Genomic DNA, 13,922 nt, shown 5'->3' on the forward strand with positions numbered 1-13,922 from the left:
ACCGCATCCACCAAAACTGACCATATATATATGTTCACTTTAATTTGAAAATCAATATACCCGCATAGTAAATCAGCCATATTTTTATGTCAGGATTCAATGTATAATACAATCATGACAATGGACAGCAATTTTGCAATATAATAACAACAAATTTTTGTTCGCATAAATTTAGAATTATAGCATGTCCTCATTTTATTCAAAATATTGATACGTAACAAAATTTCAGTAGTTTTGATACCTCCAGCTAACTTGTACAACAAAATTATTTGACCGCATCCACCAAAACTGACCATATGTTCACTTTAATTTGAAAATCTATATACCTGCATAGTAAATCAGCCATATGTTTTATGTCAGGATTTAATGTATAACACAATCATGACAATGGACAGCAATATTGCAATATAATAACAAAAAAATTGGGTTGGCATAAATTTAGGATACCAGCATGTCCTCATTTTATTCAAAATATTGATACGTAACAAAAATTCAGTAGTTTTGATACCTCCAGTTGACTTGTACAATAAAATTATTTGACCGCATCCACCAAAACTGAACATATATGCACTTTAATTTGAAAATTTATATACCCGGACAGTAAATCAGTCATTTTTTTTATGTCAGGATTTAATGTATAATACAATCATGGCAATGGACAGCAAAAAAAAGTATACGAGGTTCTCTTCTTGGAATCTATTATGTCTGTTGATTGATTTTGTTTATAGTTAAACGTCAAGTGGCAACTATTTCATTAAAGTGCGAATTGAGTATAATTTTAGGACGTCCCATATAAATATCGTCAATGACAAATCTCTCGATAAATCAGACGAATTTGACGAGAGTGTTGATAGTTTTACCACACCGTATGCTTACGGACACTTTACAATTTCTGTTTGGAATATTCTGCGGGAAATAGAATAGTAAATCCAGTGCAAACAAGTTGAATATCAATGAAATATCCATGCAAGTATAAATTTATGCATAAAGTAAAATTTAGGAAGGGACAGGTAAGCAACGGGGAACGAAATAACGTAGACAATGTTGCCGATATCCCGTGATATAAGAATATTGTTCTCATGCGTTGGATAACCTTTCTATCCGCCTTCTAATAAAAAAAACTCTGTGTGATCGTATAGCCATTTTTTATTTATATAAGAAAATAAAAGAGAGCATTTGTATAATATCTAGTAGAGTCTAGCGAGTAAATAATAAATGATATCTGTGGAAAAACAATGCGAATGTTGTTTAGTATTTTAATGAAAGCTCAGGTCTGATATGAAAACTCTTATAACGATAATCTGTCATAAGCAGACCTGTCCTCAGGTCTGGTCAATAGCAGACTTGTCCACAGGTCTGGTCAAAAGCAGACCTGTCCTCAGGTCTGGTCAGGAGCAGACCTGTCCACAGGTCTGGTCTGAGGCAGACCTGTCCTCAGGACTGGTCAAAAGCAGACTTGTCCACAGGTCTGGTCTGGGGCAGACCTGTCCTCATGACTGATCAAAAGCAGACTTGTCCACAGGTCTGGTCTGGACGGCAGACTTATCGATAGGTCTGCAGCAGTCCTAAAAAAGCAGACCGTAGGTCTGGTCCACCAACGACGAAGTTAACTTGCTTGACTGCTTAAAAATTCTCAAGTTAACTTAGAAAGCAGTCAACAAGTTAACTCTAAGTTAACTTTTGTCAAGGTTAGGACCGCACCCATCTGTAATGTTCTTATTTTGTATGTACATATTTTTTATTGATATAATATATGATTATAGCTACGAATAAAATAATCTTTTCTAAAAATTAACTAAAATGTTATTTGTGTTAGGAGTAGTTTTATCATTATCAAAGTCATGTATAGAGTTTAAAGCCTAACAAATGTTTTAAATACACTAGCAAAACTCCAGAATATAAGCTTGTAGGGCTTCTGACTTCAACATCAGTCTTGTTTGTTCACTAGGAAGGAACAAACAAATGTCAAAATAACAAACATCTGTCAGGAAAACATGTAGTGAACATATAAATTTATCATGTTGTTAATGATATAAATATTAAATGATACGTTGTTTTTAGTAACTGGCGAATAAAACACGGTATTGTGGCTTAACCTTGGCAACATAAGCGTGGTTTGATGTGACAAAACGATAACATAACGGTCAACGTTATTAACAGCGCGTCAGTTAACATTTTTAGATAGGAGTCCATCATAGTGATTAGAATAATTCTGCTCAAAAGCTTCATTTCAAGCAGCAGCATAAACTGAGTCATGACAGAAGGAAAAACACAACTCCAGGAAAAATCGTATAAACAAAAATTTATGTTTTTGCTTGGATATTTTATTGAAATTGCTGAATGATGAACATTTCAGAAATTGTTGCATACAAATATTATTATTTAGAGTCTGATTGGCGAATTATATCATTAACTTTGTTTTGATTCCCGAATGTTCAGTATGCGTGTGTCCCATGTACTCAAACACTGCTGTATGTAACTACATGTTAATAAAACATTGGGTATTATAAGAAAGGGACGTTCTGGAAAACTGATTGAAGTAAACCTGATCATGATTTGTGGTTGTCTTATATGCTCAGGAACATGGCATGATTATCGAAATAATAGTAGACTATGTCATTCAGGTTCTAATCATATCATCAAAAGTCTTAAAAAGTAAATCAGTTATAATTCAATAATTCTTATATGATTTACATGTCTGCAAATACATGTAATTTGTTTTTTCTATGGTCGGTTTGTTGTCTCTTTGACACATTCCCCATTTCCATTCTCAATTTTATTTAATACTTGAATCAGATAAGTCTGTTAGCATTATGTTGACTTTGTTTACATTTCGATCAACCATGTAGCTGTAGATTCTTTCATACCTTCAATGTTCATGCAAGAACCATATGCATGAGATCAAAAAGATCTAACTAAATTTAATATGTAATTATGATACTAGCAATACTGATAATAATAATCATATTCCACATTCTGAGCACATACTTGAAAATCCAATGCAAATGAAAAAGAATTCAAATTATCAGAAGTGGTTCATGTTACATTAAGCAACCACTAATTCTTCAATACACTAATAGGTATGTGGTACGGGTGTCTTTAGTTATCTCGTAAGAGCCGATTTTTGCCTCAAATTTCAGGTTCATCTAACGAAAGATTTTTGACACTTTTTAAGCACTTTAGGGGGCTCCTGGGTATAGATCAATTTTTATTTCTAATATAGGATTTCGCTATATTTTTTTGATAAATAAACTTTATCCCATACTTAATAGAAAAATGAAACAAAAAAAAATGGGGTCACCATTCATTTGAGCTATAATCTGCCACCGGAAGAAGCATACATTTTTGTTAATGTCCTTTTTTTCTGTTGAACTAGTAGATGAAATTGAGGTAATATAAAAATAAGAAAATAATTACTGAAATCACTTTAATTTTACAATTATTTAGTTTATGTATAGCTTATTTGAAACCAATATTAGAAAATATAGGTCACCGATGAGTTAAAAAAGTATATTTAAAATTAAATGCCATTTTTGCACCAAAGGGAGATAATTTGGAGTTTTTCAATGATATAAGCATTTTAAAAGTAATCGGGGGCCAAACTGAATCGATTTTTGTGGTCGATTTTTGTACTTTTAACCGATTCAGTCATTATAAATGGTCCGTTTCAGGCTGAAAAATGAAAAATCTATCAAATATGCCTAAAAAATGTCACTTTTCAGATGATTTTTGTCAAACATGAAAGTGATCGCATCCGTGTTCATCTTCAACCTTTATATATGTTATGTATTATCATCAAGTACATTTTATATTTCATTATAAAGAATTAACACAAATGCAACCAATTTTTATTTGAGACGAAAACCGTCTGAAATTAAACAAAAATGCTAAAATTGTGACGATTTCGGTAATTAAGCAGGACTTAATGAGGCTATTACCCAATATATTGGCATTATCTTGTCAAGAATAGCCCATATTTATATAGCAGATGCATGTTACTTTCCAATAAATACCTAAAAATGTACTTTTTGATAATTTTGCCAGGTGGCCGGCTATATTGCATAGGTTTTTAAGATTTGTTGATGACCTTAAATCGTACTGTCAATTTCTGTTAAGAGTACAGGTGGGTAGTTGTTTCATCTGCATTAAGTTTTAATCTCCGTATTTTATATGAAAATCTAATCAATGATTATCAAATGAAAGCAGGAACCATCCTTCAATTGTGCTGGGAGAAATAGGTAATATATCAGCCCTTTTTGTAGTACTGATCATGCTTATTCGGTTTACATTTATTATTTTTCTCATATTTTATTTTCAAAATAAACAATTACACAGTACATAAAGATGAATGATTTGCAACTGTATATATCATATTTAATTATTTAAATATGGCATGTACTTAGTGATGTCCTTTACATAAATTCCTGGACAGACATCACTTCATATTTATAGAGTAGTTAATCATTCTCATACTTTGATTTGGTAAAATAGATAATGATTAAAGGTTAGAAGGTACAAGTATGCTATTGTTCCCTGAATTATTCTAACCCAACTGCGCAAGTGCAAAATGCACACCATATGGTTCAGAAGTCTAGAACTATTTGCAGGTTTTAAGTCCAATGAATTCAAAGACTTTACATCTTTATGTCTTCGAGGTGTTAAAAGAGATTGTTGTAGTAATGTCGCTGCACTTTTATTGTGTGGAAAGAAGCCATTGTATATTAACCTATATTATAGAATAGAATAGAATAGAATGGAATATTTTTATTAACCAAATTACAGGGCCCATGCAGGGAATGAAATCGGATACAATTGATTTACAGAATTGGTAACAGCAACAATAATAGATGCATATAAATATAAATTGGGAGTATAAGCATTGGTCAGAATCAACTAAAAAACCACATATATATAGTGAATAAAAGAAAAATAAAAATACATTATATCTGTATTTATATAAATTGTCCAGTTTTACATCTTTGCCGCCTTATCTAATTTTACCGGAACTCCGCCATCGCGCGCTGAATTATGGGTAACTGTGAAATAGTCTATTCATTGAACAACCAAACAAACACACATGCAACCACACTCACTACATAAAAAAACTGTATACTGAGCAAGACGGTCGCAACCATAATTCGGGTTGATTTCAGGTGCTCAGAGGATATATGAGGTCGATGGTCAGTAATTTTAAGTGATGTACGAAGTTTGAAATATGTCCGTTATGATCTGTGACGCAAACATTCCGTACCGATCAACCAAATATTGACGGCGTCTGTAAAAAATTCGGAAGGGTAATTTCTACTTTCCAATAAAACCCTGTTTATAATAGCTTCATTGTACGCAACAAATCTATATCGAGGCAATCATGACAGAAAACGCAAGCGTTGAAATATCGTAAAAATTGGGAGATATCTACTCCATGTGCATGCATTGCGGGAATGTTGCTACATAGAAACGGAAAAATTATTACTGGATAGCCGAATTAATTTTTCTTGTCATAAAATTAAGTTACCAAACGACTTTCAGGTATCAGCCAAGATATACGACAAACGTATTTATAATTTTCGGTGTCCTATGTTTAAAGTTCTATTAGATAGATGCATTCAACATAACTACTTTTAATTATTCAAGTCAAATGACATCATTTATATAACAGAACATAAAGTTAAATGATATTTCTACCTTATTTTCATTTTTGTCTGAGAATATCCCCTATAAAGTCGAATATGAATCAAGGAACATGTTCACAAGAAGAAGAGCATAGTTCCAAATTATGCTCTCTGTGTTCCATATCACAGAAACATAACTTGGGAATGTTACTAGTAAAGCAACACGTGCAAATTATTTACATTGAAATCCGTGGTAACCTTTCTTTCATGGTAGTGAAAGTTAAGACAATTAGTGTTAGTTTATACTCTGAGATGTTCAGGGCGTATAAACGTTAAAAATATGCTGCAAAGCCTTATATTTTGACCTTCGACAAAAATTGTGGTGCACATGAACTTTCATTTGTAGGATAAAACAAATCTTGATATAAAAAGTGGTACAGTTTAAGCCGTAAAATGAGTTCCTATGGGAAATTGCATTCAATTTGTTAATATTTACAGAAATGCAACCTCTGAGAAGATATGCAAGATTACCTCTGCTTCTTTTACAATGCAATTTGGGTACTCGGTGCAATTTTTGTACCGAGACGTTATATCTGATGTTTATATTTGGGTTTTATTTATGTAGTTTTTGTTAGCATTGTATGATTTTTAAATTTGTGTTTCTTGTGTATAATACGGAGTATGACTGTTGCGAGTCATTAACACATTTTGGACCGTTATCAACGGTTCAGCCATGAACAAATTTCAGAAACAGCTTTCTATTCTGAAAAATTCAAAAAAAGGATCGAATATTCTAAAAACAAAATGTTGAATTACAAGCATTTATCAATCTTGGAATATCAGAATATGCCATCCAGCACACAGAAATATCCTTTGAAATCTGACCAAACGCGTATGTACTATAGTAGCCAATGAAATTATAGGAGAAAAATACTTGCATCATTAAAACATTATTCTAACATTATTATTCTAACAAGATTACCCGGTAGGTGTTGCTGAAATATTGGACGTGGTGAGCATTCAAGTTACAAAATGGAGGCGTCAGAAGGAAACTTATTCTTATTAAAATATAACTGTCAATCCTAGAACTACAATATTTTAAACAATGCTTTTGAATTTCTTTCAATTTTACAACAATCTAAATAACCAAAGGAACTGATCTTAAAGTTAACACAAAATATTACCACTTTTTAACCAGTACTTTTCAAAGCTAGATTCACATCGTTTGGCAACAATGTGTAGAGAGCGACTGTGGTTTAAGATGTGGCTGGACTATATGACCGAACGGGACTCTGCGACATTTTAATCTGGAGAAACCTTTAAAGGTAATGCAAGAATGAACTGGCAAACTTGCAAACTGGTTTGATAAAAGCTTGTAATACCTCAATGTTCATTTTTTATTGTATTTCGAATTAAAGAAGTTTAATTATAGACAGATCACGCAAACAAATTATACATAAATACATTATGAATTAATCACCTAATACGTGAAAAAAAAATAAAAAATCCCTGATTATATATATTTCTATAAATACAGAGCAAATATCTTTTTCCAGTCGAGAAAATTCATTTTTTTTTAAATTGAAATACACAGTTGTGGTTATATGCTTATATGCTTAGTTAAAACTATCAACATATTTACTATATTCCAAAATGTAGGTTTTGCTAGCCACACCATCAGGTTCAACCCACATTTTTTGTCTTAAAATGTGCTGTATCAGGTCAGGAAAATGGTAGATAGTTATCTTGTTGTTCGTATCTAAATATGTTTGTGTGTGTCGTTTGGTTTTTTTGTTGCACTTTGGTGTTTCTGTTGTTTCGTTACTTTCCTATGATAATTGATGTGTTTCCATCTGTTTTTGTTTGTTACCCGAATTTGTTTTCTCACAAATCGATTGATGACTTTCGAACACCGGTATACATCTGTTGCCTTTATGTAAAAGAATATGTAGTCAGACTCTTTACCTCAGCTATTATGAAGAATGAAACTTATTTTATTGTATTTATAATAACATATTAGTAAATTACTTTACAATTCTAACGATGCAAAGAGTTCATAATATAAGTGTTTTTAAGAAGAAATGTGGTATATTAAACCTTTCAGATGGGAGAAAATATATTAACGGTAAGTTTTGTAATTCAATAAGCAGCACGACGGGAGGCACATGTGGAGCAGAATCTGCTTACCCGTTCGGATCACCTGAGATCACGTCCATTATTTGGTAGGGTTCGTGTTGCTCAGTCTTTAGTTTTAGTTAAGTTGTGTATTCTGTACTTGTTTTTGTCTGTTTGTCGTTTTGTTTTTGGCCACGGCGTTGTAATTTTTTTTTCAATGGTCTTCAATCTATGAGTGTGACTGTCCCTCTTGTATTTTTCGTCCCTTTTTTTTAAGACCTTTGTATGTAACATATACTTTCTGTTTTTAATTACAGACACAATTTTGAAGTATACATTATGCACTTGATAGTTGCGTTAGTAGATATCTATACAATAGATTATATAAGCCATCACAAATTATTCAATACAGAAACCTTCAAAACATAACATTCTGGTTAAAGTCAGTAATAACCACAAGCTGCATATTTAACGGTTGGTGTGTTTATCCTTTAGTTTTCTATGTTGTGTCATGTATACAATTGTTTGTCTGCTTGTCTTTTTCATTTTTAGTCATGGCGTTGTTAGTTTAATTTCGATTTATGAGTTTGACGGTTCCTTTGGTATCTGTCGTCCTTCTTTTAAGGGTTTATCGTGTCCCATTACACACATTAATGTCGGTCTTTCGTTTGATCAACACTGACACCCCGTGGTGTGTTTAATCTTCAAATATGGGTTATCGTTGATATATTCTAAACAAGGCATCAACTATTGATGTTTTTCAATATTGATGTTTTCAACGAATGCGTTTTAAGAAAGAATATGATATACTTTCCTATCATAAAAATTACTATCTTTTATATTACATACACATGTATCTACAATAATTTAAGTAATCGTGTATATAAAATTAAGATACAAACAATTAATATACATGTACTTTACACAGGTTTATTTTTAAATATCGGATAACATAATAATCAATAACATTAATTGCTAAATGTAATTCTTCGGAAATCAAACGTGCATTTTTCTTATTTTTCAGCAAATAAGAAGTGGGTATACCAAATGGAAAACAAAATTGATCAGTGTAAACAAAAAGTAGACATGGATAATTTTGTAAATGCGGTTCTAGTATTGAATAATGTGAAATAACAGGCTTACTGAGATAGCAAGACTGTTTTCTGGGAGATGATGTGTTTTTTGCATTTGGCATGCTTTGTAGGATATAAAAAAAGGACGATGTGATATAATTGCCAATGACAACTATCAACTAATTTGTTTGCTCTGATAAACACAATGTAATGTTCTTTTGGCAATTTACCTTGGATAGCAAATTAAATACATTTAAAAATACAACAACAAAAAACATCCAAATTCTATCCACTTAGTCATGACTCCAATGCCTTTTTTAAAATTAAATTACGCACTATTTATTGAATTTTAGACATTAAGTAACACCAAAGCAATCACGCCAATTCTGTCAATTTGATTGTATTTCTATACTTTGCTTTGCATTCATACCAATTCAATGACAATGTTTTAATATATCCGTTCATATATCATGTATAGTTCAATCTGATTATTAGGAATTGAAATTAAATAAAAAACATAAGTGTTTATAAAATAAGGCTGCATTTTAATGAATAGACAATCCAATGTTTTGGGAAATGTAAATTGACCGAATGATTACAAAAAATACAAACAGAATCTCAGTAGTACCAATGCGAAATATGTTCCAAATAACTGGGGTTTTTTTAAACGATAAATCTTTTATTGCACATTTCTCTGCTGTTTAACAAATTACTCGACTCACAGCATTCAGTCGGGTATCCCTGTGAATTAGTTACTGTTTTACCAGGGAGATTATACAGTAAATCTATATTTATATATATATGAAATATGATTAGTTATAAATACAATACATTGATTTTAACAATTTTTCAAAGTTCTTAGTTTTGTGGAGGTCATTATAATGTAACGTAAATACGGAAGTTGTACTATTCATTGTCCGATATTGGTTATAATTTAATCATTGACCCTTAAACTTAATCAAAATATTCCCGTGAAAATTGAGATGATCGAATGATTGAAGGATAACATGTGTAATGATTTCAAGAGCAAAGGATCTAAACTGAGTATTTCTAAAGGTGAGTTTTGTTTATATTTCTATTGACCTATTTTCCAGTAATTAGACAGTAGACAGTTCGGGGTCAAAAATCCTGTCCTACAGATAAACATTGACCATTTGTCACATTTGAACATCTTACAATAAAACATTTGTTTACATTTGAGTTTTTCTACATGATATATAGAGTAATACAAAAGAATGATCATCCGCAATTATGGTTATTATATTTTTTCATAAACATCATTCAAAAATCTACTTGTTGTTTTATCAAGAAGTTTCATATTTTCATAATATAAACAAGAAGATGTGGTATGATTGCCAATGAGACAACTATCCACAAAAGACGAAAATGACACAGACATTAACAATTATAGGTCACCGTACGGCCTTCAACAATGAGCAAAGCCCATACCACATATAGTCAGCTATAAAAGGCCCCGATAAGACAAGGTAAAACAATTCAAACGAGATAACTAACGGCCTTATTTATGTAAAAAAAATGAACGAAAAACAAATTTGGAACAAACGACAACCACTGAATTACAGGCTCCTGACTTTGGACAGACACATACATAAATAATGTGGCGGGGTTTTAATTCTAATTTAAATATTCTATAGACATCTTTTTTTTGGTTTATACTCTGATGCATATGTCGCTTTATGAATAGAGAATAATATTACAGTGAGAAATAGATTGATGTCATAATAGTTTTTATCATATATTTTGTAGCCTGGTATTAGATTTTGGAAGGGGATTATCTGTGTTCCCATTTTATTTTATAAAGGAGTATTTTGACTTTTCCCAAAATTTTTAAGTATTTGCATGAAGTGAAAAAGTGTTCATAGTTTTCTAATTGGTTGCAAACATGGCACTGGTCGTCATTTTTCAGTTGCCAGATGTACAATAATTGTTTACAAGGAAGTATATAATGAAGTATTTTCCACCTGAATATTTTTAGTGTGTTTTCTTGCAAACTATTAAATATAAAGTTAAGCATTTTGTACAAATGGCTTTCTTGAATCTAATTTTAATTGTGTTTTCCATTTAAGAAAGCCAATTGGTGTATTTTCCGGTATATTACATGAGCTAATGCTTTTATAAATTAATTTTGACGGAAGGTTTTAAATGCTGATCAATTTTGTATTATATTGTGTTTCTGCGTTTAGCTTTTTACTTGTTTTAACTCGAGTATAGCATGACTTTCATTAGCATTTGATATTTTTTTTTTTTTTGTATTGCAGCTCTTATAAGTTTATTGCCCCAAATATATTGTTGTTTTATATTAATAAAGTTTGTACTGTTGGTTTTTAGTTCAGAGATATCTTTTTTTTTTTTTTTTATCGTAAACGAACTTTTGGATATTTCTAAATAGATAAGAGGGAGTGTTTTCCTGAGTTTTGGGATCACTTTTATGCTACCAGGATTCATGTTAAAAGTTTTCTCCAAATTTATAAAAGAAGAAAGGGGGAATGACTTTCCAGTTCGCAAAGTGTGTTGATGTTAAACGTTTGACCCAGGATAATTGTATAGCTGATAGAAAATCATCAATATTGATCATGTTAAGGCCTCCTTCCAAGTGATCTTTACATAGCGTTATCCGTTTAACATTTCTCTTTTATTACCCCAGATGAAGTTGTAAATCAGTTTTTTAAATTAATTTAAAAATTCTTTGGAAATGGTTGTAACTAATGCCAAGAAAGTTCAATTTGGTAGGATAAGAGATTTAATTACTGTTATTCTAGCTATCATTGTAAGATTTCTTCTGTTCCAGCTATTGATTGCATTTCTTAAAATTCTTTCTCTATTCAATTTGTCACATTCATTTTTGTTAAGTCCAAAGTATACACCTAGGCTTTTAATAGGTTCTTTATTCCAGTTAATATTTTCATATTTATCTTTACAACTTTTAAGTCAGCCTAGCTTCTGTTTTCGATCGGTTGAGTTTAAGACCTGAGAGTGTTCCAAATATTTCAATAATACTTAACATAGCTAATTTCCTGCTTGCTTTTAAAAAAAAGAGTTGTGTCATCGGCTAATTGTGATATTTTAAGACTATGTGTTTTAGAATCTAATTTTATTTGAAATCCCTTAATACCAGTATCTTGTCTTAATTTGCATGCAAGAATTTCTATAACTGCTATTGTGAAAATTGGAGAGCTGCAGGGACAGCCTTGACGTATCCCACGAGATACATTATAAGTTTCTGAAATCCACCCATTATTTAGCATTCAGCCTTTAATATTCTTATATAATGTTTTAACCCATTTAATAAATGAGTTTGGTACACCAAATTTGATAAGGGCTTCATACATAAAATTCCATTCTAATGAATCAAAAGCTTTTGAAAAGTCAATAAGAGTAATGCAGTATCTATGTTAAAAGTTTCAGTCTATAATGTCTTGCATTTGGCGTATATTAAAACCAAAATATCTATTTTTGATATACCCATTTTGATCTCCATGAATTATGTTTAGCAGTATTGGTTTTAAGCGCTGGTCTATTGCATATGCAATGAGTCTAGTATCTACATTTATTAGGTGTAATACCACCATTGATTTTCCCCTATTAGTCTTTGTAAAATTTAAACTTTTCAAAAAATTGTGCAGAATTAATCTTTGTTTCAAATAAAGAAATACTTGGCATGAGTAAAGTTTTATCCTGTCCAGTTCTATAGAAAAAATTTCACATAACATTTCATTGCATATAAGAAAATAACCATCATTGGAAGTTAACCAATCAAATTTCTCCCCTTATTCTATCTGTGCACAAAGTTTAGTCACCATGTTACCACAAGATTACAAAATTTTCCATATAAATCACAAATAAAAAATAATGGTGTTTTGAAATACCCAAGACATATGTTATGACACAGAAATAGTTTTATTGCAATAAAATGTAGGATTAATTACCCACAACGGTCAAATTCAAGGGAATATATTTTTCGACCTACTTTCGTATAAAACCGGATGTGACATACCATGATTTGGTGGTATTATACCTATTAAAGAAGACCTTTTTGTTCAATAAACTGAATGAGACTTTTTTGCTTTGTTATTCTGGTTATTTCAAGCATTTCTGTCAAGTTTTGTCATAATCAGTTCAATAGTTTGAGAAAAATCTAGTATAATGAAAGACAACATCTACAGCAATTCGAGCAAAATTTCTTCGACAAATCCAAACCAAGCCGCATCAAGATAGAATGGAGTGTGGACCAAAAAATGATCAAATATCTATTTTATCTGCCTACAAACAGTTGAATATGATACACAAGATGATTTTAGGAAGATACATATCACAAATGAACCTCTTTGTCTTCTTTTTAAGGTCTCTTTGGGTCAATTTATACCTCTTATTTCCTCAAAATTTCAACTTTACAGTCCAATTAATAAAAATAATGGGGTAACTTTCACTCATTTTTGGTAGAAATGTTATGAGAAATGAGTAATTGAAACATTTTAGCAGAATGACCAATCCATATAAAAGTTCACTGTCTCCAAGGAGGTTTCAATAAGTCCTTACGTAAACATTAAATGTACGCCGCGTTTCAAAGAGGGACATAAAAGGCTTCTCTTTTAAAGAATAACTTGTCGTTACATTATAAATAATTTCATCGACTTATAACTATATATTTATTTAAATATATTACCTAGGAAAATGTTATATCATAGCAAAATATAAGAAATAACCATCCCCTCCAAAAAAAAATATATGCACTTAGTATGGCTTGTTCTGTCAACTGAATATTCATGGTACAGTCCTATTTCAAGACAATTTGCTCATAAAAATGTGTTTTGGAGACTCAATCCACTCAGAATATTTCATTTGTTGTACTATTTCACTTAAATAGCAAGAAATTTTAACACATGAGAATACTCACAAGGCCATAGGTGCATGTACAGCTTCCCATATTAGGTGTAATACCAATCATTGATTTTCCCCTAATAGTCTTTGTTAAATTTGCACTTTTCAAAAAGTTGTGCAGAATTTATCTTTGTTTCAAATAAAGAAATACTTGGCATGAGTAAAGTTTTATCCTGTCCAGTTCTATAGAAACATTTTACAAAAATGAACAGTAAAATAACAT

This window comes from Mytilus trossulus, chromosome 5 (genome assembly GCF_036588685.1).
Source record: "Mytilus trossulus isolate FHL-02 chromosome 5, PNRI_Mtr1.1.1.hap1, whole genome shotgun sequence".
Classification (NCBI taxonomy): domain Eukaryota; kingdom Metazoa; phylum Mollusca; class Bivalvia; order Mytilida; family Mytilidae; genus Mytilus; species Mytilus trossulus.